Raw genomic sequence first — 27728 nt, forward strand, 5'->3', positions numbered from 1 at the left:
TATAAAATATTATTCTTAAATCTTGCTTCAGTGGTATAATTGAAAATAAGGCATTTCTTTAAAATTGTCAGGACTCTTTTTTTTTTTTTTAATCCTAGGTTCAACAAATTCTCATAAAAGCATTTTCTTTGAGAGGGAAATTTGCTTGCTTAATGTCCTTTAGACATCCCAGAATATTGTTGGTCTGATTTTTCTAAACTTATTGTTCATGGTGGCTACAAGTCAATATGACAGCACATATTACTGAAGGAAAAAGGGAAAAAAACTAAGTCCACCAGCGCATTTCTAAGCTACAATCACATACAATAGAGATCAGATGAGTTTAATGTAGGGAAATATAATCAGACACAATATAGGAAAGTTTAATTTATCATAACCTTAGGGAGAAACAAAATCTAAGTCTAAAGATCATTATAACTGTAAGAGACATAAAGAAAGAATTAAAACAAGAAAACAAACCAAATCCATTTTTACAACAAATTATTCCTTAGAAAAACCAATACGTTAAAATTTGTGGCCACCAATATTCCCTTTCCCCTTGAATGTGACACCACGTATTATCAATGAAACTTTGATTCATTTAATCAATTATAATAATATTTTACACTCCATTTTGCTTTCATTTGTGTTATAATACATACATTTAAAGAAGTCAATCTAGAAACTAGCTTAAAATTAATTTATTATTTTGTTCAATGTTTATTTCCATTGATTCCATACCTTGGTAGGTTATTACTAGAGAAATATATGATGATATCAGTTAGAAAGGAAGAGGCAGTGAATTTACTTATGAGATTGAAAAGAATCTTGTGCCTTTAATATTAATATTAATATTGCACCTGGTTGTGTGATTCAATAGCCTGAGATCACTTATTCAGGTGAAGGTCTGTTCAGTGAATTGTTCCCTGTGCCTGAAATTGTAGTATGTGTTACACACACACACTCTTATTTAACCCTCACAAGAACACCCAGGAGATATTACCCCCTGTATAGACTGGACAATTTAAGATTAAAGATTAAATAATTTTTTCTCATAGTATATATCTATGGCATGGGGCCAGGGTTAAAACCCAAGTATCCTTAATTAAAAAACCCATGAGCTTTCCATAACAATTTGCTATTTCTTTCCAGTTATATTATGCCTTAAAAGTAGATGATCAATTCAACTTTTCCAGCCTTAATTTATGCTTAGTCATAGAATCAGATTTTTACTTATCTAGAATAGATCTGTATACTAAGGTTAAAGTCCAATAATTAGATTGTGTAATATTTAATTGATTATATTATACTCATTTGTTCACATTTTAACTTCTTTGAAATGAACATTGTCTTATAATGGATGATAAGAAAGTATTTGTCATAGGTTGATTATGATCGTTTAATTTTTTCTTTCTTCATGACGTTTAAACTAATGATGTGTTTTCAATGGATGGCTTTTTATATTAGATGAAATGTGGTTCTTGGCTCTTCAATGAAACTCAGTAAAATTAGGCAAAGCAGAGTAATCCTGATTCATTCCCAGCTTTGCTCCAGGCTGTTTAACAAACTGGGACGGGAATAAGGTACTCTATTTAAAGTGGGGTGGTGTTTGGGAGTTCCATCTCCCATTGCCACTGCCATTCCTTACCCTCCCCTATGGCCTAGTTCTAACAATAACATTTCTCTTTCTTCTTTAAATCTGCCTTTGGATAATTTTTAAATGATGTTAATTTTATTATGATCTCAAGTTATCTATATTCTCCTCCTCCCACCTTTTTTTCAGTTATGTTAACCAAAAGTTCAGTCTTTTTTTATTAAGCCTTTTTCCATAATTCCTTTAAAATTGAAATAAAAATGGGACATTTTTGTCTATGTTCTTTGCCTAAATATATATGTAGAAGTTTGAGTGATTATAATATAAACTCTCTATTCTTGTTACCTCCTTGTTATTGTCCATTTCTATATAAAGATATCAAAAATATTCCATTATGTAAATCCCCACTGTTACTGAAGGGCTTAACAAGATATTAAAATCAATGCAATTTTTATTGCTGTGTAAAACACTATCCATTTCGAAACCTTAACAAAGCCCTACCCATCTCCTTTATGCCTTCTAAAAAATATTTACAAATGCCTCCAGGAGAAACTGATCTCACTGTCCTTAGGATATCTTTACAGGCTATGTTGTAAGGTTTCCTCTTATGTAAAATGGGAGGTAAGGATATTACCTATATGTATTGCTTATAAGAAAAAGTTACTAATATATACGAAGCTTATAATGTGTGGCACCTAAGTGCTCATAAATATTTGCCATTATTAGCAGCCACTTGATATATATAATAAACTGCCATTTTAGTTTTTTGGGGGGGTATTTTACAGACTATAAATTCCTAGAAGACAGATTATGTTGTTTGCATTTTAGAAACCCTTTTAATGCCTAAAATTTTGCCTTACATATTCTGAAAATCTCATTTGTTTAGTTGATGAACAAACTTCCTATTTGTGCCCACCCTAATTGGATCTACAATGACTACCCAATACGTGTGGGAACCACGGTGCATAGATTTTCCTATTTAAGTTGGGTATAGTGGAAAGAACATAGGTTTTGGACCCAGACAGGCCTAAATTTAAATCCCAACTGCCTTTTATTTTGACATTGGGAGTCACTGGTATTCTTTGAGCCCCCATTTCTGCTTCTGCAAAAAGTAAGTAACATTTACTGTATGTGGTTTTGGTGAAAATTAAATTACTTAATGTATGCAAAAAATTTAGAACAATGCCTGAGATATACTAGACTTTCCATAAGCATTAACTATTGGTAGTTATTATTGTTACCATTGTAAACGTTATTATTCCTGTGGCTCATTATTTAATAGCATTACATCTCACTTTTTTCATTTATAAATGGGATCAACATTGATTTATGCATACGAGTAAAAAGTGGATTAAATTATATGTGTGAAGCTCTTATGTAAGCATCTTCACAGTGTAGGTGCTCCATAAATGATTTTATCCTTTATTCCTCCCACCTTTTTTTTTACATATCATTCCTTGATGTAACAAAGGAGTAATTTCCTTGTTCTTTCAAAAGAGATATTTCCAAAAGTTCTCCAGTTCTTGAGTGTGTTGTGCAGTGAGTGTGTTGTGCAGTTGTGGAAACTTTAGCAAAATGAAAGCTTAAGGACTTTGGGTCTTTAGGTTAGAAAACTTATGGGGGCATTGGGAATAACCTTCACCCATCTCCCATCACCATTACCATGCAGTATTCTTTAATTTCCCGTGGGCATCTCCAGCCTTGTATTTTCAATGGTACAGCAAGAGCTAGTCCTTCAGCTCTTACAAATCATATTCCTGAAGAGTCTTATCCCATTACACAGTTTCTGTATTTGTTACCCAAGGGTTTTTTCAGAATTGTGGTTTCTTTGTCTGAACAAAGTGAAAAGATCCTAAAACAGAAACAGAAAGAGAGTGATGGGGCCAGATTCTCTTTACATCCTGAAGAGAAGTTCTAGGAAAAGCACTGGGTGCTGTGTTTCTATAATGTTCCCCAAATAAAATGAAAAATCTTGTGTAATTCTGTAGACTTGCACTCAGGCAAGTTATATGGAATGGAATTTTATAGTGATGGCATAATTTGTCAGTAAATTGTTATTATTATCTCTTTATTAAAAGATCAGGATTCAGAGCACAATTGTCATGCCTGCCAATTTCACCATGAAGCAGTTAGCAATACTGACAGTCCAATTACTTTTGTGATTGGTATCATGGCAACTTCAGAAGACGTGAAAGCACTGAGGTACCTGTAAATTGATTGGGGCTGGTAGCAGTTGATCACATTCAGGAACAGGTTTGTGGAAGTGTCCATCGAAGACTACGTGTCAGGACCATTGAAAACTTTTGATGTTTTACATCCCACACTTGTCCTAAGAACCACAATGTATGACACACATACACAGTAACAGCTCTAACTGGGACCATAACACCAGTAAATTTATTTTCTGTTCTCTGCTTTAGGGAGAAAGAATCAAGGCACAATGAAATAAGCCAATATCTGTTCAGTTTAGATTCAGTGTTCAATATACTACAGCTTATTACCTCAACAACAATTCACGGTGACCCGGAAGCACTGCAGAGTCATCAATCATAAAAGAAATATTAAATTAGCTTTAGTATACCGTACTTAGCAAGGCTGTGAAGTGGACTAATACATTTTGTAAAGATCTTTTTCAGCCACTTAGGTTGAAACAAAACAATTTTTTTTCTATTTAAATGATCAGTTATCCAGAAAATTCTGTTTATGAGAAGTTTCCAGAAGTTCCCTTACATAAAGTACCATCTAAAATGGGTCCTGTTGAGATTTGTATTAGCTGGTATAACACGCATTGTAAAATGTAAAGAACGTGCCCAAGATGGGCTCACCTTGAAGCATTTATTATGATGCCTCCAAGTCACAATTGGACACTTAAGAGAATGCAGATCACCTGAGGTCAGGAGTTCAAGACCAGCCTGGCCAACATGGTGAAACCCCGTCTCTACTAAAAATACAAAAAATTTAGCCAGGCATTGTGGCGTGCACCTGTAATTCCAGCTACTCAGGAGGCTAAGGCAGGAAAATTGCTTGAACCCAGAAGGCAGAGGTTGCAGTGAGCCAAGATCTCGCCACTGCACTCCAGCCTGGGCATCAAAGCAAGACTCCATTTAAAAAAAAAAAAAAAAAAAAAGAGTGTCAAATATCCAAATCCTACATCAGTGATGCTAATGTCAGAGTAAGGGACATCATTAGAGAGAAAGGTAACCCCAGATCCCCTTGATCCCTTGCAGAGAGACTATAATTAATCACTCCCAAGTCTCCCAACCTTGTATTTGCAGTTCCTGGCTTCAGTGGAATGTGCCTACTATTTATCTTCATTACTGGCCAGCAACATTAATAAAAATCAGCTTAAGATCTGAGAATAGAATCACTTCCTATAGATTCCAATTTAATTTAGAAATGCCTGCATTGAAGGAAGCATCCTTTGTCTGTCTTTGAGAAATGAGTTGGTTTTTCTGTGATACCCAGCTACAGCAATAAACAAAGATGATGCAGATGGGAAGGTCCACAGCCACTTCTTCCATTGATTACCTCCAGACATTAATTTTCAATCTAATTGCTTTGGTTGGCACTTTCACCTCAGTGGTACTTATATATGCCTACAGATCTGTTTGATCACAACTCTTGGGTGTTGAATTATTTAATACCCAATCAGTTTTAGAAATGGCCCTCATACCCTATCTTGAATTTCTGGGAAGAAATAAATATAATGCGATATTTAACAAAAGGAAACTTTAAATGACAGATCTTTTTAATCGTTTACCATCTCTGCAGTCCTGAATTGTTTTCTTTGTTTATGAAACAATTGCTTTAGTAAGATCAGAATCACAAAACACTTCTACATTTCATTGAATTCAAAAGGTATTAGTACATATTATGCATAAAATATGATAAAAATGTATTTGTTTCATCATAAAAGTTATGGCATTGCAAATCTTTTTCCTATTTAGCTGCGTTCTTATGGTTCTTTAATTCTTAACTGTTACTTTATACATTTTTAAAACAATGCACACTAGTGTTTTAAGAAATGCACAATTTCATCTAAGACTGAATATATAACACTGATTAGCTCTTTCAGCATTGTGCAGGCATGGGTCTCAGGCTGCTCTGCACTTTAAATATATAAAATTACATGAGCATCTTAACTGTGCAGATGCCATCTTCTTGGCTTCTTTATTCTTCCCCGAAACTATTTAATGTTGCTTTAATGGTAACATCAATTGTTAGTTTTAATTTCTGTGTTTCATTGTGACATGACACATATCCACTCAATTTTTTTTTATTATACTTTAAGTTCTAGGGTACATGTGCACAACATGCAGGTTTGTTACACAGGTATACATGTGCCATGATGGTTTACTGCACCCATTAACTCATCATTTCCATTAGGTATTTCTCCTAATGCTATCCCTCCCCCTGCCCCCCAACCCATGACAGGCCCCGGGGTGTGATGTTCCCTGCCCTGTGTTCCAGTGTTCTCGTTGTTCAGTTCCCACCTATGAGTGAGAACATGCAGTGTTTGGTTTTCTGTCCTTGTGATAGTTTGCTCAGAATGATAGTTTCCAGCTGCATCCATGTCCCTGCAAAGGACATGAACTCATCCTTTTTTATGGCTGCATAGTATTCCAGGGTATATATATGCCACATTTTCTTAATCCAGTCTATCATTGATGGACATTTGGGTTGGTTCCAAGTCTTTACTACTGTGAATAGTGCCTCAATAAACATACACGTGTATGTGTCTTTGTAGTAGCATGATTTATAATCCTTTGGGAATATACCCAGTAATGGGATGGCTGGGTCAAATGGTATTTCTAGTTCTAGATTCTTGAGGAATTGCCACACTCTCTTCCACAATGGTTGAACTAGTTTACACTCCCACCAATAGTGTAAATGCATTTCTATTTCTCCACATCCTCTCCAGCATCTGTTGTTTCCTGACTTTTTAATGATCACCATTTTAACAGGTGTGAGATCGTATCTCATGGTAGTTTTGATTTGCATTTCTCTGATGACCAGTGATGGTGAGCTTTTTTCATGTCTGTTGGCTGCATAAATGTCTTCTTTTAAGAAGTGTCTGTTCATATCCTTTGCCCACTTTTTGATGGGGTTGTTTGTTTATTTCTTGTAAATTTGTAAGTTCTTGGTAGATTCTGGGTATTAGCCCTTTGTCAGATGGATAGATTGTAAAAATTTTCTCCCATTCTGTACGTAGCCTTTTCACTCTGATTGTAGTTTCTTTTGCTGTGCATAAGCTTTTTAGCTTAATTCGATCCTATTTGTCTATTTTGGCTTTTGTTGCCATTGCTTTTGGTGTTTTAGTCATGAACTCCTTGCCATGCCTACGTCCTGAATGGTATTGCCTAGGTTATCTTCTAGGGTATTTATGGTTTTATATCTAACATTTAAGTCTTTAATCCATCTTGAATTAATTTTTGTATAAGGTGTCAGGAAGGGATCCAGTTTCAGCTTTCTACATATGTCTAGCCAGTTTTCCCAGCACCATTTATTAAATAGGGAATCCTTTCCCTATTTCTTGTTTTTGTCAGGTTTGTCAAAGATCAGATGGTTGTAGATGTGTGGTGTTATTTCTGAAGGCTGTGTTCTGTTCCATTTGTCTATATCTCTGTTTTGGCACCAGTACCATGCTGTTTTGATTACTGCAGCCTTGTAGTATAGTTTGAAGTCAGGTAGCATGATGCCTCTAGCTTTGTACTTTTGGCTTAGGATTGTCTTGGCAATGTGGGCTCTTTTTTGGTTCCATATGAACTTTAAAGTAGTTTTCTCCAATTCTTTGAAGAAAGTCATTGGTAGCTTGATGGGGATGGCATTGAATCTATAAATTACCTTGAACAGTATGGCCATTTTCGTGATATTGATTCTTCCTATCCATGAGCATGGAATGTTTTTTCCGTTTGTTTGTGTCCTCTTGTATTTCATTGAGCAGTAGTTTGTAGTTCTCCTTGAAGAGGTCCTTCACATCCCTTTTAAGTTGGATTCCTAGGTCTTTTATTCTCTTTGAAGCGATTGTGAATGGGAGTTCATTCATGATTTGGCTCTCTGTTTGTCTACTATTGACGTATAGGAATGGTTGTGATTTTTGCACATTGATTTTGTATCTTGAGACTTTGCTGAAGTTGCTTATCAGGTTAAGGAGATTTTTTGGGCTGAGACGTTGGGTTTTCTAAATATACAATCATGTTATCTGCAAACAGGGACAATTTGACTTCCTTTTTTCCTAATTTATTTCTTTCTCTTGCCTGATTACCCTGGCCAGAACTTCCAACACTATGTTGAATAGGAATAGTGAGAGAGGGCATCCCTGTCTTGTGCCAGTTTTCAAGGGGAATGCTTCCAGTTTTTGCCCATTCAGTATGATATTGGCTGTGAGTTTGTCATAAATAGCTCTTATTATTTTGAGATATGTTCCATCAATACCTAGTTTATCAAGAGTTTTTAGCATGAAGGGCTGTTGAATTTTCTCAAAGGCCTTTTCTGCATCTATTGAGATAATCATGTGGTTTTTGTCTTTGGTTCTGTTTATATGCTGAATTACGTTTATTGATTTGCATATGTTGAACCAGCCTTGCACCCCAGGGATGAAGCCAACTTGATCATGGTGGATAAGCTTTTTGATGTGCTGCCGGTTTTGGTTTGCCAGTACTTAACTGAGGATTTTCACATTGATGTTCATCAGGGATATTGGTCTAAAATTCTCTTTTTTTGTTGTGTCTCTGCCAGGCTTTGGTATCAGGATGATGCTGGCCTTATAAAATGAGTTAGGGAGGACTCCCTCTTTTTCTATCTATTGGAATAGTTTCAGAAGGAATGATACCAGCTCCTCTTTGTACCTCTGATAGAATTCAGCTGTGAATACATCTGGTCCTGGACTTTTTTTGGTTGGTAGGCTATTAATTATTGTCTGAATTTCAGAGCGTGTTATTGGTCTGTTCAGATATTCAAGTTCTTCCTGCTTTAGTCTTGGGAGGGTATATGTGTCCAGGAATTTATCCATTTCTTCTAGATTTTCTAGTTTTTTTGCATAGAGGTGTTTATAGTATTATCTGATGGTAGTTTGCATTTCTGTGGGATTGGGGGTCATATCCCCTTTATCATTTTTTATTGCATCTAGTTGATTCTTCTCTCTTTTCTTCTTTATTAGTCTTGCTAGCAGTCTATTTTGTTGATCTTCTCAAAAAACCAGCTCCTGGATTCATTGATTTTTTTTGAAGGTTTTTTTTTGTGTCTCTATCTCCTTCTGTTCTGCTCTGATTTTAGTTATTTCTTGTCTTCTGCTAGCTTTTGAATTTGTTTGCTCTTGCTTCTCTAGTTCTTTTAATTGTGATGTTAGGGTGTCGATTTTAGATCTTTCCTGCTTTCTCTTGTGGGCATTTAGTGCTATAAATTTCCCTCTACACACTGCTTTAAATGTGTCCCAGAGATTCTGGTACGTTGTGTCTTTGTTCTCATTGGTTTCAAAGAACATCTTTATTTCTGCCTTAATTTCATTATTTACCCAGTAGTCACTCAGGAGCAAGTTCAGTTTCCATGTGGTTGTGTGGTTTTGGGTAAGTTTCTTAATCCTGAGTTCTAATTTGATTGCACTGTGGTCTGAGAGACAATTTGTTGTAATTTCTATTCTTTTACATTTGCTGAGGAGTGCTTTACTTCCAACTGTGTGGTCAATTTTGCAATAATTGCAAAGTGGTGCTGAGACAAATATATATGCTGTTGATTTGGGGTGGAAAATTCTGTAGATGTCTATTAGGTCTGCTTGGTGCAGAGCTGAGTTCAAGTCCTGGATATACTTGTTAACCTTCTGTCTCATTGATCTATTTAATATTGACAGTGGAGTGTTAAAGTCTCCCATTATTATTGTGTGTTAGTCTACATCTCTTTGTAGGTCTCTAAGGACTTGTTTTATGAATCTGAGTGCTCCTGTATTGGGTGCATATATCTTCAGGATAGTTAGCTCTTCTTGTTGAATTGATCCCTTTACCACTATGTAATGGCCTTCTTTGTCTCTTTTGATCTTTGTTGCTTTAAAGTCTGTTTTGTCAGAGACTAGTATTGCAACCCCTTCTTTTTTTGCTTTCCATTTGCTTGGTATATCTTCCTCCATCCCTTTATTTTGAGCCTATGTGTGTCTCTGCACATGAGACGGGTCTCCTGAATACAGCACACTGATGGATCTTGACTCTTTACCCAGTCTGTGTCTTTTAATTGGGGCATTTAGCCCGTTTACATTTAAGGTTAATATTGTTATGTGTGAATTTGATTCTGTCATTATGATGTTAGCTGGTTATTTTGCCCATTAGTTGATGCAGTTTCTTCCTTAGCATTGATGGTCTTTACAATTTGGCATGTTTTGCAGTGGCTGGTACTGGCTCTTCCTTTCCGTGTTTGGTGCTTCCCTCCAGAGCTCTTGTAAGGTAGGCCTGGTGGTGACAAAATCTCTCAGTATTTGTTTGTAGAGGATTTTATTTCTCCTTCACTTAAGAAACTTAGTTTGGCTGGATATGAAATTCTGGGTTGAAAATTCTTTTCTTTAAGAATGTTAAATATTGGCCCCCCTCTCTTCTGGCTGGTAGAGTTTCTGCTGAGATATCTGCTGTTAGTCTGATGGGCTTTCCTTTGTGGGTAACCTGACCTTTCTCTCTGGCTGCCTTTAACATATTTTCCTTCACTTCAACCTTGGTGAATCTGACAATTATGTGTCTTGAGGTTGTTTTTCTCGAGGAGTATCTTTGTGGCATTCTCTGTATTTCCTGAATTTGAATGTTGGCCTGACTTGCTAGATTGGGGAAGTTCTCCTGGATAATATCCTGAAGAGTGTTTTCCAACTTTGTTCCCATCTCTGTGTTACTTTCAGGTACCCTAATCAAACCTAGATTTTGTCTTTTCACATAGTCCCATGTTTCTTGGAGGCTTTGTTTGTTTCTTTTTACTCTTTTTTCTCTAAACTTGTCTTTTCGCTTTATTTCATTAATTTGAACGCCAATCACTGATATCCTTTCTTCCACTTGATGGAAATGGCTCTTGAAGCTTGTGCGTGCATCACCTAGTTCTCATGCCATGGTTTTCAGCTCCGTCAGGTCATTTAAGGTCTTATCTACACTGTTTATTCTAGTTAGACAAAAGGTCTAATCATTTTGAAGGCTTTTAGTAGAGGCTGCAGAACAGCCAATATTGCAGATCAGCAATGTTGATGCTATTCCTTTCTGTTTTTTAGCTTTCCTTCTAACAGTCAGGTCCCTCAGCTGTAGGTCTGTTGGAGTTTGCTGGAGCTCCACTGCTGGAGGTCCATTCCCTCTTTGCCTGGGAATCACTAGCGGAGGCTGCAGAATAGCAAACGTTGCAGAACAGCAAATATTGCTGCCTCATCCTCCCTCTGGAAGCTTCATCCCGTAGGGGCACCCACCTGTATGAGATGTCAGTTGGCCCCTACTGGGAGATTTCTCCCAGTTAGGATACATGGGGGTCAGGGACCTACTTGAGGAGACAGTCTATCCGTTCTCTGAGCTCAAACACCATCATGGGAGAACCACTGCTCTTTTCAGAGCTGTCAGACAGGGACATTTAAGTCTGCAGAAGTTTCTGCTGTCTTTTGTTCAGCTATGCCCTGTCCCCAGAGGTGGAGTCTACAAAGGCAGCAGGCCTTGCTGAGCTGCAGTGGGCTTTGCCCAGTTTGAGCTTCCCCAGTTGCTTTGTTTACCTACTCAAGCCTCAGCAATGTTGGATGCCCCTCCCCCTGCCAGGCTGCTGCCTTGCAAGTCCATCTCGGACTGCTGTGCTAGCAGTGAGCAAGGCTCCCTGGGCATGGGATCCACTGAGCCAGGTGTGGGATATAATCTCCTGGTGTGCTGTTTGCTAAGACCATTGGAAAAGCGCAGTATTTGGGTGGGAATGTCCCGTTTTTCCAGGCACTGTCTGTCACAGCTCACCTTGGCTAGGAAAGGGAAATCCCCTGACCTCTTGCACTTCCCGGGTGAGGCAATGCCCCACCCTGCTTCTGCTCACCCTCCATGGGCTGCACCCAATGTCCAACCAGTCCCAATGAGATGAACCAGGTACCTCAGTTGGAAATGCAGAAATCACCTGTCTTCTGCATCGATCATGCTGGGAGCTGTAAACTGGAGCTATTTCTTTTCGGCCATCTTGGAACCTCAGTGTTTTTTTAAAAAAGGAAAGCATACAATCTTAGTTGCTGGGCGAGTTCTTATGAATCAACTTGAAATCACCTTTTTCTTCTTCATAATAGCTACTTATTTTAGTTGACATGTCAACTATGATTAGATATTAACTATCTTTTTCTAGTTAAAATTTTGCTAGCTTTCAAACAATAATTCCAACTCTAGTATACATATACACATGTAACGTACATAACTCTAATATATATATGCATACATGGGTACACATTAAGCCAGATCTAACATAAATTTAGATATGCTAAGAAAGCCACATATTTTTCCGATCTCTAAGTGACCATTATTTCCACAAATATGACCAGTGCTCACACTTATTGAGGCCGATGCAATATTAATAAGGTGATTGTTTCAAAGAGAAATTAAATGGATAATTATTTGTTGAATACTGTCAAATAAAGTGTTGTCTTTTTTTACATGTTGTTATTTCAGTCTGACCCAAATAATTTTTATACTTTTCATTCTACCGTGCCTGAAAATAGCTTCATATATCAACGATTTCTGCTTTGGTGGTGCTTTGAGAATGGCATCTTAATGTTTATTTAAGTGCAATAAATAAACCTGACATTTATAGGAATAAAGGAAATCGATATAAGTTAGGCTGGAATATCCAGCCACATGCCCAGCTACAACTCAATGGATAGTTCTGTTAAAGGAAGAAAAGAAGAATAGCATTTAACAGACAACTGCTGTTGCCCCAGTCCACAGCTGTGGCCCAATCTGTGTTGTGCATCCTTCTTCTCACAGAGGACACACTAACCTGAACCCCAAGCAAGAAGGACCAAAGTCCCATGCAGTTACTGTATCCAACCCAAAGTTCAGGATCTGTGGGCTGTGCATTCTGCCATGTTCACAAGTGACTCCTTGATGGTCTGTGATCTATAAGAAAATCATTTTTGACCTCTCAGGCCACATCCAATAAAGAATGGGGTAATATGATCAAAATAGTCTCAATAAAATTTTTTATTTGGTAAATGGAAGATGGGGAAAAACACAGAAGTCACTGGTTGATATTGTTAGGCTTTGTTCCCAACCAAATCTCATCTTGAATTGTAATCCCCATAGTCCCCACTTGTTGAGGGAGACTGGCAGGAGGTGATGAGATCATGAAGGCGGTGTCCCCCATGCTGTTCTCGTAATACTAAGTGAGTTCTCATGAGATATGATGGTTTTATAAATGTCTGATTGCTCCTCCTTCACACACACTCTCTCTCAACTGCTGCCATATAGGATGTGCCTGTTCCCCTTCCACCATGATTGTAAGTTTCCTGAGACCTCCTCATCCATGTGGGATGAATAAACCTATTTTATTTATAAATTACCCAGTCTTGGGCAGTTCTTTATAGCAGTGTGAGAATGGATTAATACACGGGTCTATTGCAATAGTGAAATTCTGTAGGTCAGACGTTGTAAAGATTTTGTTGTGACCATGTAGAAAATTCCTTGTTCTTACTCTGGATCCACTCTCTGAGGAATTGCCCTGTTTATTATTCTCTTTGACTCACAGGTTTGTCTTTTGGGAGATATTTCTTACCAATATTTTGAAGTACTTTAGTTACTAAAGAAGAGAAGCCACAAGCCTGGGTGGTCTAAGCTTTAGGGGGTGATTTATTGACCCTTAAGTCATTCACCAGGGCTTTTAGCCTCTGCCCCTAGGGAAGTAGGCTGTGAAAGTGACTTGGGCCCAGGAAGCCATGCTCTTTAGTACTGACTTATCTCCAGCATGCAGACTTTTAGCCAAGTGCTTCCAGTTAGTTTAATTTGAGAATAACATGGTCAAAAATATCTTCCTATCTTGGTTTTGTGGTGTACAGACTCTCATTTATTCATCAGTTGCTGTTCTTGACCATCCCTGTTTTCCTTAATTTAACCCTTGCTACTTTGAGGACATTTGAAACTATGGGCATTGGTGAGAAGACAACTCTTAAACTGCTTTTGCCCCTGACTGGCTCACATTTGAAACTACTCAGCAAATTGACAGAGAACTCCCCCTAGCCAAAGTTCCTCTCTTTGGTTCCCTGCTTTGGAAATGTGAAGCTGTTAATATCTACTTCTTTCTTTTTTAGTACTTGTTACATGGCATAGACAGTGAACAGCATGCACCAATACCCGGACATTTTTAAACTATGTTGCTAGGACCATGGTCTTAGTGTATCAGGCCTATCTTCTAAGTTATCAATGTAATAGTTTTGCAAATTTTCATTATGGCATGACCACAATGAAGTCACCAGCTTCCTGCCCACATTATTACACTGTTGCCATATATTTTAAGTTTTATTTAGGGAAGTGCCAAGTATCCAGTATCAATTTTTGTGATACAGAATAGACCAAGATGCTCTAACAGAGACCAAGAGTCTCAAATGAGATGGGACAAGTATTTCTCTTATGTACTGGTTCATACACAGGAGGGTATAAAAGCAGGTGGGGAGCTCTGACTTTCAAGATCACCCAGGAACCCATCCCTGAATGTGGTTTCCATTTCTCTGTTTGCCATCAGAAAGGGGAAAGGAAAGAGCAGCTTTGAAATAGAAATATGCTCTGGAAGTTGGCCAAGTTGGTTTGCACTATTAAAAAATCAACAATTGATTCTTAACTTTTCTAATTTGTACATTCTGGACTAAATACATTTCTTTTAATAATTAAATCTGGGCCATAAAAGAATGAGCTATATAATTATTTAAATATTTTGGGATATATTTACATAAAACATTAATCTAACTTTATTACTTTATTACTGTCTATTTTCAGATGAACTTTCAGGGAAGAATGTATGGAATAAGAGAAAAAATACCAGGTAAATGCTATTCTGTACCTGTGTGTGTGTGTGTGTGTGTGTGTGTGTGTGTGTGTGTATTTAATTTAAAAAACTGCTAGAGGTTTTCATTATTAACCTACACTCATCATAATAATCTGTAATATGAAATATATTAAAGATATCAACAAATGATGTTGAAAGAATGCAAAAAATGAACTTTGATTTTTTTATTATAAAATAAACTAAAAATGAATTATCCACCTAAATGTAAAATCTAAAACATAAAATCTTTAAAAGTAAACATAGGAGAAAAATCTTTGTGATCTTGGGGTAGAAAGAGATTTCTAGCTATCACACCAAAAGTGCAAGCCATGAAAGAAAACAAAATTGATAAATTGGGCTTCAGTAAAACTAAAAATGTTTGTGCTTTAAAGACACATAAGATAAAAAGAAAAGCCACAGATTGGCAGAAAATATTTGCAAGACATATAACTGATAAAGGGTTTCTATACAGAATATATAAATAACTCTTAAAACTTAATAATAAGGAAAGATGGGTAGAACTTTATTCAGACACTTTCTGTCACCAAAGAAGACAATGGGTGGCAGACAAACACATAAAGGGATGACATAAAGAGATGCTCATTAGCCATTAGGGGATTGCAAACAAAAACCACAATGAGATGACATTACATCCCTGTTAGAATCTCTAAGGATTGGCCATACCAAATGTTAGTGAGCATGTTAGAGCAACTGGATCTCTCATAGACTGCTGGTGGGAGTGTACAATGGTACGAGCATTTTGGAAAAAGGCTTTGCAGTTTCTTAAGAAGCTAATCATACACCTTTCATAGGTTTTCGCCATGCCTTTGCTATGTAGTAACCAAAGTTTTTAAAAAACACATATGAACATAAGGATTTGTACAAGGACGCTCATAGCAGCTTTATTTTTATTATGCTAAAATTAGAAACAAAATGTTTATCAACAAGTGGATGGATAAGCAAATTGTGGCATATCCATACAATGAAATAATATTTAGCAATTTGAAAGGTGGACTATTGATGTGCAATAACATGGACACACTTCACATTGATTAAGCTGAATGAAAAATGCTAGAAAAAAAGCCCTTACTGTATGATTTCATTTATATAACATTCTAGAAAATGCAAAAAAATCTATGATGATAGCAGATCGATGATAATGAGGGGATAAAGAGGAGGGATGGGAAGGAGGGATTTCAAGGAATATGAGGACACTTCAGGGTATGACAGATATATTCGTTTATTTGATTATGGTGATGATTTTATGGCTGTATACATAGGTCAAAGCTTATTAAATTGTCTACTTTAGACATGTAGTCTTTTATGGTATTTATTATTCTATGATAAAACTTAAAATTAAACATTTTAGGTTGGTGCAAAAGTAATTGCAGTTTTGGACTGTGAATTTTAAATCATTATAACTAGGCTCAAACACATCTTCATTAATCACAATAGGAGCCATTACAATCAACACATTTTTGCCAACAAGAAATAAGTTTGTGTATCCCAGTAGGGTAAAAATCTGTGCTTCAAGATTCGACAAATACTTAGAAAGCATTTTCTGCATGCTGCTGGTTGTGGAAGTGTTTGCCCGGCAAAAAGTTGTCGTGATGCCTGAAGAAGTGGTAGTTAGTTGGCAAGAGGTTAGGTGAATATGGCAAATGAGGCAAAACTTCGTAGCCCAATTCATTCAACTTTTGAAGCATTGGTTGTGTGACGTGCGGTCGGGCATTGTGAAGAATTGGGCCCTTTCTGTTGACCAATGCTAGCTGCAGGCATTGCAGTTTTTGGTGCATCTCATTGATTTGCTGAGCATACTTCTCAGATGTAATAGTTTCACCAGGATTCAGAAAGCTGTAGTGGATGAGACTAGCAGCAGACCACCAAAAAGTGACCTTGACTTTTTTTTTGATGCAAGTTTGACTTTGGGAAGGGCTTTGGAGCTTCTTCTTGATCTAATCACTGAGATGGTTGTGGCTGGTTGTCATACAAAATCCATTTTTCATGGCATGTAACAATCCGATCAAGAAATGGTTCGTTGTTGTTGCATAGAATAAGAGAAAACAACACTTCAAAAAGAAGATGTTTTAAATTTTCGCCCAGCTCATAAGGCAACCACTTATCGAGCTTTTTCACCCTTCCAATTTGCTTGAAGTGGCGAACTACTGTGGAACGGTCAATATTAACTTCTTCGGCAACTGCTCATGTAGTTGTAAGAGGATCAGCTTCGATGATTGCTCTCAATTGGTCATTGTCAACTTCCGATGGCTGGCCACTATGCTCCTCATCTTCAAGGCTCTTGTCTCCTTTGCAAAACTTCTTGAATGATCACTGCACTGTACTTTCGTTAGCAGTTCCTGGGCCAAATGCGTTGTTGATGTTGCGAGTTGTCTCTGCTGCTTTATGACCCATTTTGAACACCAATCACTCGAATTTGCTTTCTGTCTAACATTATTTCCATAGTCTAAAATAGATACAAAATAAAGAGCAAATAACGAGTCATTATCAAAAAAGCCATAAAGTGAGAAATATGTATTAAAATGATGTATAATATAACCACATTTATTTAAGAATGTGTTCCAATATCAAATGGCAAATTTCAACAATGCAAAAACCGCATTATGTTTGCACCAACATAATGTAATAGTGTCTTTATTAAGTTCTTATAATTCATAATCTAAGCAGAATGGCTGTGTATAATTTAAACATTAAATTTTAATTTAAATTTAATTAAATTTTACATAGTAATTAAGAAGAGTTTTCTATTTGTAACTCCTTGTTATAAAGATTGATCATTGCATTTCATGTTTTGCATGTTATCAAGCTAAAACCAGATACACAAAGACTCACTTTTAAAGAATTTTTTAATACTACGAAAAGTTCCACATATCATTAAAAGACAATTATTAATTCAAATGATAATGTATTTAGTCAAAGCTGCCAAGGTCACACAAATCAGTTTAAAATTACAAAACAAGGCCAGGCATGGTGGCTCACGCCTATAATCCCAGCCCTTTGGGAAGCTGAGGTGGGTGGATCACGTGGTCAGGAGTTCAAGAGCAGCCTGGCCAACATGGTGAAACCCTGTCTCTATTGAAAAAAAAAAAAATAAGCTAGGCATGGTGGCATGTGCCTGTAATCCCAGCTACTTGGGAGGTTGAGGCAGAAGAATTACTTGAACCAGGACCTGGGAGGTGGAGGTAGCAGTGAGCCAAGATCACACCGCTGCACTCCAGCCTGGGCTACAGAGCAAGATTCTGTCTAAAAAAAAAAAACCAAAAAAAAAAAACAATTTTTTTTTTTTAGCTTTTACAAATATTATAGTATCTCCCATTAGATTTGATGTCTTTATGCATTCTGCATTAAATCTTTACATTTCTTTAGATTTTGAATGAAATCTTTATAATATAAATCTTTATAATATAAACTAGATGTTAAAAAATTAGTGTTTTTACTTATTAACTTTAGATATGAATTGATTTTATTGATATTTGCCCTTAGAAATATGCATAGAAAAGTTATTTTAAAGAGCTGTTTTAACAATTTAAGATGCATTTTTATTTTTAATGGAAAATGTAGTGCTTGCCTTTTTTCCTTTCTTTTTTCTTTCTTTCCTTCTCAATCTTCTTCCCATCTCACTTCTTTCTCTTTCATTACTTTTTCTTTTGGTTGCTCTTTAAAACTTATTTTTAATGATTTACTATTTGGGGGCTCTGGTGACATAACACGCTATGAGTTCTATTTTTTCTTTAGTTATTCATTTTCTTGTTGGTGAGAAAAGGCTATCAGACATGCCTGTAGGTGGAAGTTGATGAAGGAGAAGTGGGGACAATGGTGGGTGGATGTTGTGGGCTGAGGCTGTTGCAGGTGTTTAGGAAGGGAGTGGACCCAGACACTGTAGCAGTCATTGAAGGTTTTGTGGTCTTTTAAGAAAGAATGTTCTGTATCATTGTAAGCCAATTAAAGTGTTACACTTATAGTGATCATATATAATGACTTCGTTGAGCAAAAAAACCTATCATTTTAATATCTTTTGTCTTCTTAAAATCTTATTGATTATAAAAAGCCAAAGGGCCTAAGTTGGTATAATTTGATTTCTTACACTATCCCTTGGAAAGAAAATGTGTTATGTGGCCTTTTTCCTAGGACAACGACCATATCCCAGTTTCTGCAGAACTGTCCCAAATTTATATGCATTCATCTCTTTCAGTCATCATTTAACAGACATGTGAATTTGGAAAAGTTGTTTAACTTCTTTGAGCATTGTTTTCCTCATAAGAGTAGGGCTACTTTAAGAAATAAATCAGGTAGCCTATGTACTACAGTGCTCAGCCCATAACAGTGACCAAACAAACATAGGTATTATTCCTACTGCTGTCATTAATTGCTTTGAGTCAGGTTGTTATCATTTAATACAATGAGACTTCATTTTGTACAGTAATAAAATATTTTATGCAAATTTAATTTTAGTTGTTAAAATCATATATTCCTATCAGATCAATTGTTTAGTGTCTTCATCAGTTAATGCTCTTTATTATTACAAATTAAATAAAATTGCTCTCAGTGATTGATTGGCTGTCAAGGCTGATCTTTTAAATGCGGATAATGAGTAATAAGGGATGAGTAATCTTTCTAGATTTCTTACTTTCTAGAAGACTTCATTTGGAAGCTAAGACTGCTATTATCAGCGGTCTTGATACAGACAAATTGCAGACTTTTGTTGATTTAACTTTAGCTGTTACTATCTTGATATGTTGATTTTGTTCTTAGGACAGCCATACATTCAGATCTTTCACAACAACTCAAACCCACAGTGCCTTCCTGCTGTGCCCCATGAGGTACACTTAGGTTTGTTGTATCATATGTTGTGCCTTTTAAAATTATTCTTTAACAAAAGAAAAGAATAATTCTTATCTATCACCCTTCAATTTAATGAAGAAAATTTATAAAGAATATGAATATATGAAGGGAAGCTACTAAAATATTTAATTAGAAAAAGGGATATAGGTAAATGTTTTGATAAATATTATTAGACCTGGGTCATATTTCCAATATGATACAAAGTAGTTAAATCTTGTTATGACTTATCAATGCTTTTTTTTTTTTTTTTTTGAGATGAAGTCTTACACTGTTGCCCAGGCTGGTGTGCAGTGGCATGATCTCAGTTTGCTGCAACCTCTGCCTCCTGGGTTCAAGCGACTCTCCTGCCTCAGCCTCCCGAGTAGCTGGTACTACAGGCGCATGCCACCATGCCCGACTAATTTTTGTATTTTTAGTAGAGACGAGGTTTCACAATGTTGGCCAGGCTGGTCTCGAACTCCTGACCTTGTGATTTGCCTGCCTCGGCCTCCCAAAGTGCTGGGATTACAGGCATAAGCCACCGTGCCCGGCCATCAGTTCTTCTTAAATGTGTCGTATGAAACACTAAGATACTAAGAAATGTTCACAGATATTCTGAGAAAAAAAAAAAAAAAACTCAAATTAGTTGGGAAATCCCTAGGTTAATCTAAGTTAAATAGATTTTTTTCTTACTATAGAAATTCTCAGTCTTCACTAAGGTAAATGCATTATAAAGAAACACACACACACACACACACACACTCACGTAATTTATATGGTTGTGGGATGTTTCCACTTTTTATTTTTTATATTTATTGACATCAGCATTTCTCAAGACACACAAACAAATAGAGTTGTTTAAAATCTGATTTAAAGGAAGACTTGTGAAATACCCAGTAAAGAAGTGTTAGCCTAACAGCAGATAGTGGGGCGGGGTGAGATTGTTCTTACCCGTCATCTGGTTTGCACAGACCTTTTTCACCTGTCTCAAGAGTCAACTCTGCTCTCAGCGAGTCTCTGCTGGAGCAACAGCATGGCCAGGGAACTGGCCATCTGAACCTTTTCATCTACGGGGCCACCTGGGCTGAGCTGTGACTTTCTGCAGTGGCAAGACACAAACATGGCTACAGACCTTTTAAAACATGCTGTTAAAAGACATCCTGCTCTTAACATTTCAAACACAACATTTGTACCTAAATCCAAATTACGCTATTAGAGATAAGTCGCAGCAGTTGTTTAACATTTAAAGCCTATATACTTCAGGTAATTTAGAGAACAGTTTGTTCACCAGAGAAGGGAAGTGGGAGAGTGGTATTTGATTTGAGGGTCTAGGTGCTAAAATGATTTCTCCTGGGAGCCCCTAAAACACATTAAGATTAAAAAAAATCCTATCTTGCAGAGAATCTTATAACTCCCCACACTGTATCACAGTTCTTCTGGAGAACGATTATTTATTTATTTATTTATTTTTTAAGACAGTTAAACAGATTTTTTTTTTTTTTTACTATAGACATTCTCAGTCTTCACTAAGGTTAAATGCATTATTCGTTTATGTATTTATTTATTGCCCAGGCTGGGGTACAGTGGCCCAACCATGGCTCACTGCAGTCTTAAACTCCTGGGCTCAAGTGATCCTCCTGCCTCAGCCTCCCCAGTAGATGGAACGACAGGACATGCCACCACACTGACTAATTTTTAAATTTTTCTTTTATAGAGATGGGGGAGTCTCACTATGTTGACCAGGCTGGTTTTGAACCCTTGGCCTCAAGCGATCCTGCCTCTTCGGCCTCCCAAAGTGTTGAAATTACCTGCCCAGCCTGCAAAACTTTATTTAAATTACTAATTCGAAGAATTTAAGATATTTTAGTGTTATATTTCTTAGACGACTTTTTGAAACAAGCTTTCATTAAGCTACTTAAACATACACGTCATCATGAGAGAATAGATAAAATAGACATGACTTCCTCATTAATGCAATGTTCCAAATGAGATATATGTAAATTTAATATTAATGGGGTGTTGTGGAATGTTTACAAAAAATGTAGCTCTTTTCACTTAAAGCAATATCTTGTCTGACTGAAGATTTAATAATATATGAAACAATAAAAATTGGAAAACAATACAGTAGAGAACATATGAGAAGTTGTGGACTATTATAAGAGTACCTGTAAGAAAAGAACCTGTGTAGGTTGAAATAAAGAGAATGAGAATGATGAGCTTTAAAATAGGAAAATGATGTAAGGTAGAGGAAAATTCCAGAAATATCATTCCAGGCAAATGAATTAACAGGTGTATGGTAGCAGAGAAAAAATATAAATGATAAAGTTTTTCTATAGCCAAGAGTTCATGCTGCAGACTACTAGATAATCAGGATAGCACACTGTGAAATCAGATAAAAAATCTGGAAAGGCTGGGCTCCATAGCTCATGCCTGTAAATCTCAGCACTTTGGGAGGCCAAGGAGGCAGGATTGCTTGAGACCAGGAGTTTGAGGCCAGTCTGGGCAACATAGTGAGACTTCCGTCTCTGAAAAAATATAAAACATAAAAATTACTCAGATGTGGTGACACAAACCTGTAGTCCCAGATCCTTGGGGGCTGAGGTAGGAGGATTGCTTGAGTCAGAAAGGTGGATGATTCAGTGAGCTATGATTGCCACTGTACTCCAGCCTGGGTGACAGAGTGAGACCCTGTCTCAAAAAAATTTTTTTCTTTGAAAAATTTTGATATGATATGTTAACTTTAAAAAATTACAACATACAAACTTAGAACAAGAGAAAAGGAGACTTTCTTTTTTACAAAGGGTTACAGCTTGCAAGACGGTCATCCTGCAGCCTGGGAAGCACAGTCTCTGGCTGAAGCCCAGAGATAGGTAATTGGAAGGAGGAGGGATTTGGGTAGGAGCTTTATGCTGAAAGGGTTGGCCAAACATGCATATTCAACAGATTACAGGAGGAGGTATGAATATTCATGAGGTGATCCTGACACTTGACCCATGTTCACTTTGGGGTAGAGACTTAACAATTAAATGTATTACTATTAGACCCTATATGTGAAAAGGACTTTTCAGGACATGAAGGCTTGAGAGTGTGCAGTTTCTAAACCAGCCAGAACCACAGTCCATGGTCTGCTTATCAGGAGAAAGTTGCTGAAATCACTCTCTTGTCCAATCAAAGCTGTAGTTATGGCTGGTGGAACAGGGGCTGGGAGGTCGGTTAGTGCTTGGCGGAGCTGCAAATTATTTCAAATATTACTTATTTTGAGGCCATTGCTTGTTTAGCTGCTAGAGAAAAAGAAAACCCGTGTAGCAGTTACAACATAGTTGATTCTTTAAGTGCAGCGGTGTGTGACCTATCTCTCGCCTGGCATGGCTTTAGGTCCTGTTTATAAATTTGTCTGATTGCCACCAAGAGTCTGTTTTGTCAATCTTATGATCTTGATTTTATCATTAATGTTGGTCACTGGTTATGTCTAAACCACAAAGGGAGAAGGTATAACAAGGCGTGTCTAACCTCCCATCCTATCATAGCTGAAAATTCAGTTTTGGGTTTTTTTTTTTTTTTTTGTAGGGGGTGTTACTTTAGCCAAGGAGGAATCTGTTTGGTTGGTGAGGGGACTTAAGGGTTCAAGTTAACATTGGTTACCTTTTTTTTTTTTTTTTTTTTCTGTGACGGAGCCTTGCTCTGTCGCCCAGGCTGGAGTGCAGTGGCGCGATCTCGGCTCACTGCAAGCTCCGCCTCCCGGGTTCCCGCCATTCTCCTGCCTCAGCCTCCTGAGTAGCTGGGACTACAGGCGCCCGCCGCCTCACCCGGCTAATTTTTTGCATTTTTGGTAGAAACAGGGTTTCACCGTGTTAGCCAGGATGGTCTTGATCTCCTGACCTCATGATCCGCCCGCCTCGGCCTCCTAAAGTGCTGGGATTACAGAGGTGAGCCACCGCGCCCGGCCACATTGGTTACTTTTATATATTTTTGATGTATGTTAAACCCTCACTACTTCAGGTAAATTGAGTGAGAAACGAATCTGTACTAACTAAATTTATGGATTGTAAAACATTTATTTAAAAAAGCAGTTTTATTTCTCTTCTGTATTTGTGATAATAATCACACAAAAAAATGTGTGGTCTTACTAGGTTTCATGAGAGAATCGTTATATTTTGAACAATGCTTTAGAATTCGGATTTTTTTCCCTAAATAATAGTTTCCTAAGGAGAAAGATGCTTTAAGTGATCAATTCTCTTTAAGTGTTTTTAATTATCTTGTTTACATCTTATTTTTATGGTTAATTGGCTAAGCAAATCTCTTCCTTATTCTGTGGTATTTAAAGTGGCTTTCATCTTAGCTACCCAGGCAGTTTTTGGTTTGCCCTTCTAGAGATATCTTCTACACCCCTACATACTGCTCTGTGCACCATGAGATGGCCCTCTATGGCCTGCGTCACAGGTCCCCTTGTTGTCTGGCTGCTGGTAGGGTTGAGCCATTGGTAGGTACCAACAGAAGCTCTGAAAAGTGAGAGGAGGGTGAGTTCAGGCAGGGGGTGTATTCCCTAGCTCTTTCCCTGTCACGAAGTGGCTGTGTCCCTATTTTGAAGGATACACAGTTTCTGTTGGGATGCCCGTACATTTTCTTCCTGGGTTCCAGGAACCACTGGCTCCCTTTTGTCTTCAGATCTCGGGAATCATGGTTCTCCGCTATTGCTAGTCCAGGTTCTGCATCATTTCCTGTTGGCTGTGTTGATGCTAACTACTCTAACTACACTACTATAAAAATCCCTTTTAGAAATGAAGCAATTGTCCTACATGAGGGCATCGCCTGTTTTCTGCTGGGACTCTGACAGATAAAATATCTTTCATTCAAACATTTAAAAAACCAGTAAATGGAGTTTGCAACAAAAATGTTTTGCTGAATATGTGAATGTATTTCACTTTTAACATTCTGTGAACAATTAACTCATTTGTTTACTTGCTTGTTAAGAAACAGTTGAGTCCTATTATGTGTTAAGCATCAATAGGATAGGAATATAACAAGGTCAAATTTTTCATAGTATTTAATTTAATATTATATTAGTAATAATAAATATTAATATTAATATATTAATCATGTTAATATTAATAGCACATGGGTTTTACATATTCTCAGGCTCTTAGATGTATTATTTAAGATAGATGCCAATTAATACTTTAGAAGCTTTTATCACCAACAGGCACATATGGAACATTTACTATATGCAAAATAATGGGCTTATAGTTCCTAAAAGCATAATTTCATATTTTTTCATGTGTGAAAGAAAGATATATTAAACTTCTGGTTCACAGTTTTAGATTATTTCATGCTTATGATAAATCATAAAGTGTGGGATTCACAACCTATATAATAGAACTGTGAAACTTGTGTGAGGAAACATGCATTTAGTATAGAATGGTGTATAAGAGGAGATAAAGACAAAGATAAAAATAATAAAAATAACTATCAATTTATAGATTGCTCAGGGTATTAGATTTCCATTATTCAAGCATTTGAGAGGTGTCTGGGTCCCTTGTGAGAGTAGATTGACCTCTTTCAGGACATTGAAATAGCATGTTAATTATAGCTGTACTGAATTAAATTGCAGGAACTGCGAGGAGATATATTAAACTCTTGACGTGATCATCATAATATTTCTTCTAATTGAAAATAACAAATACACTTGAAGACTCTTGTTTGATTTTTTATTGCAGGAAGATGCAAACTAAAATTCAATTTTTGGAAACATTTACTCTGGATAGACATTTTTGTTTATGTCTTATTTTGAATATTTTTGAGGAAAAGGAGATAAAAATGGAGATTAAGCCAAATATTTATTTTAAAAAATTCCAGTAGATTTAACACCAGTGCAATTCAGTTCTATCTTCCATGTAAAGAACATAGGACATTGGTCACACTGATTATACTAGTTGACTAGTTAGACAGTAAGTTTAATTACCTCAAATATTCAGTTTCCCAATTATTTTGTTTCTAAGAATTAATGCTACTGTGGGATAATACAAATGTTACACATTATAGCACAGATTTTTCAAATAGCTATTAATGACAGTATGATTTTTGTTTTCCTTCATGTAACCTCAGAATTGGATGACATACCATTGACACTTAGAGTTGATGATGAATACATAGACCTTAATTACAAATATAGTTTAGATGTTAAGACTACTTGTCTACGTTAGAAGATCTTATAGGGGGAAGAGGAAAGGATATCTTAATTCTCTGATCAAGCCTGTCAGTTTTTCCTCAGATTGATAAAAAGTGGCTTAGCAAGTGATAGGTACATAAGCACCATCCAGTCATACGTCTTTTCACCATTGAACTAAATATAGGCCACAGTTCTCCAAGAGCTCTCATCATGAAAGGTAACAGGCCTCATTCTTCATACACAAATTTAGTATTAAAAACGTCATGACAATAAGAGCAGCAGCAGGAAGCAAATACAATTAGCAAAGGAAGCATGAGTAAAATATTTAAACCCATACTTTTTACGCATTAGCTCAATGATTCATTTTGAATTTAGCTTTCCAATTCATCTGTCTCCAGGTGTCCTCTATTTCATATCTAGATCTGGTTTTTTTTTCATAGAATTATGTGTCATTGGAACATCTGAGAAAATAAAATTTCACCCTCCCAACTTGCAGCTTCAGAAAGTATAATACGGTATTATTTTTATACAGAAAATTCTGTCTTTTACCTCCAAGAGCAGTTTTCAGGTGTTTAACGTATTATTACTATTTTTGGTCTTACATAAAACCTATCATTTGAGAGGTTTGCAGTGTGCTGCTACATTAATTCCTATAATAGTATTTTGAGATCACGATCACTATTGTCACTTAACGGAATGAACCTAATGCTTGTGATTTGCTTGAGAATTAATGCTCAGTAAATGACCAAATTCTATGGGGGCTGATGATCAGTTATTTATTGCAACACTTTATCCTCCCAAGCTATTATTCTACCACCTAGAACATGGCGATTTTTCTTACATGGGCCAGGCAACAGTAAAGTTAACCAATAATATCAAAGATATGACTTACTCTGGAGCACATTAAAACAAAGAAAATTATTTGTCTCTGAACTGCTAATAATATGAGGTTATTGTTTCTGAGCCCCCAAAGGGATATAGAAAGCTTCTCAAATACACATTCTGAATCTCCAAAATTTATCTTATGTATAGATTATGGAATTATAAGTTTTTAAGAACTCTAATCCTTGCTTTGCCTTTTCTTTTATTTATTCTATCTTTTCGGCTTCCATTTTATTGACTGTGTGTGTGTTTTTTTTTTTTTTTTTTTTTTTGGCAGGGTGATATGGTTTGCATTTGCGTCCCTGGCCAAATCTCATATCAAATTGAATCCCCAGTTTTGGAGGAGGAGCCAGGTGGGAGGTGATTAGATCACGGGGACAGATTTCCCCCTTGCAATTCTTGTGATAGTGAATTAATTCTCATGAGATCTGGTTGTTTAAAAGCATGTAGCACCTCCCATTTCACTCTCTTTCTCCTGCTCCTGCCATGTAAGACATGCCTGCCTCCCCTTCGCCTTTCTCCATGATTAGAAGTTTCTTGAGGCCTCCCCAGCCATGCCTCTTGTGCAGTCTCTAGAACCATGAACCAATTAAGTCTCTTTTCTTCATAAATTGCCCAGTCTCAGGCAATTATTTATAGCAATGCAAGAACAGACTAATATAGAGGGTCTCACTCTGTTGTCCAGGCTGGAGTGCAATGGTGGGACCTTGGCTCGCCAAAGCCTTGACTTCCCAGGCTTCAGAAATCCTCCCACCTCAGCCTCTCGAGTAGGTGGGACTACAGGTGCACATCACTACAGCTGGCTAACTTTTGTATTTTTTGTGGTGACAGAGTTTTGCCAGGTTTCCCAGGCTGGTCTCAACTCCTGGGCTCAAGCAATCCATCTTCCTTGGCTTCCCAAAGTGCTGCGATTACAGGCATGAGACACTGCATCCACTGGGGTGCAAAAATCTCTTATTGAGATTTTTTGAGACAATACTGTCTGCCTCTTGCTTTCCTACTCTATTTTTTCTTTTACTTTAAGTTCTGGGATACATGTGCAGATTACAGGTTTGTTACATAGGTATTCATGTGCCATTGCAACTTGCTATGCCTATTGACCCGTCACCTAGCTTCCCTCCCCTCCCCACTACCTTGCAACAGGCCGTGGAATGTGTTGTTCCCCTCCTTGTGTCCGTGTGTTCTCATTGTTCAACTCCCACTTGTGAGTGAGAACATGCAGTCTATGGTTTTATGTTCCTGTGTTAGTTTGCTGAGGATGATGGCTTC

The 27728-nt window shown here is 36.9% G+C and overlaps 1 long non-coding RNA gene across 2 annotated transcripts in view; it reads left to right on the plus strand.

Annotated features, from left to right (window-relative positions):
• The window catches only part of LOC103879642, a 100350-nt gene that overhangs the window by 40788 nt on the left and 31834 nt on the right, over positions 1-27728 (plus strand). For both annotated transcript variants that reach the window (XR_002518657.2, XR_001897297.3), the window contains one exon: positions 14524-14569. This is a non-coding gene — a long non-coding RNA (uncharacterized LOC103879642). The remainder of the gene's footprint in view (positions 1-14523; positions 14570-27728) is intronic.

The sequence above is a fragment of the Papio anubis genome, chromosome 19 (assembly GCF_008728515.1).
Source record: "Papio anubis isolate 15944 chromosome 19, Panubis1.0, whole genome shotgun sequence".
NCBI classification, from domain to species: Eukaryota; Metazoa; Chordata; class Mammalia; order Primates; family Cercopithecidae; genus Papio; species Papio anubis.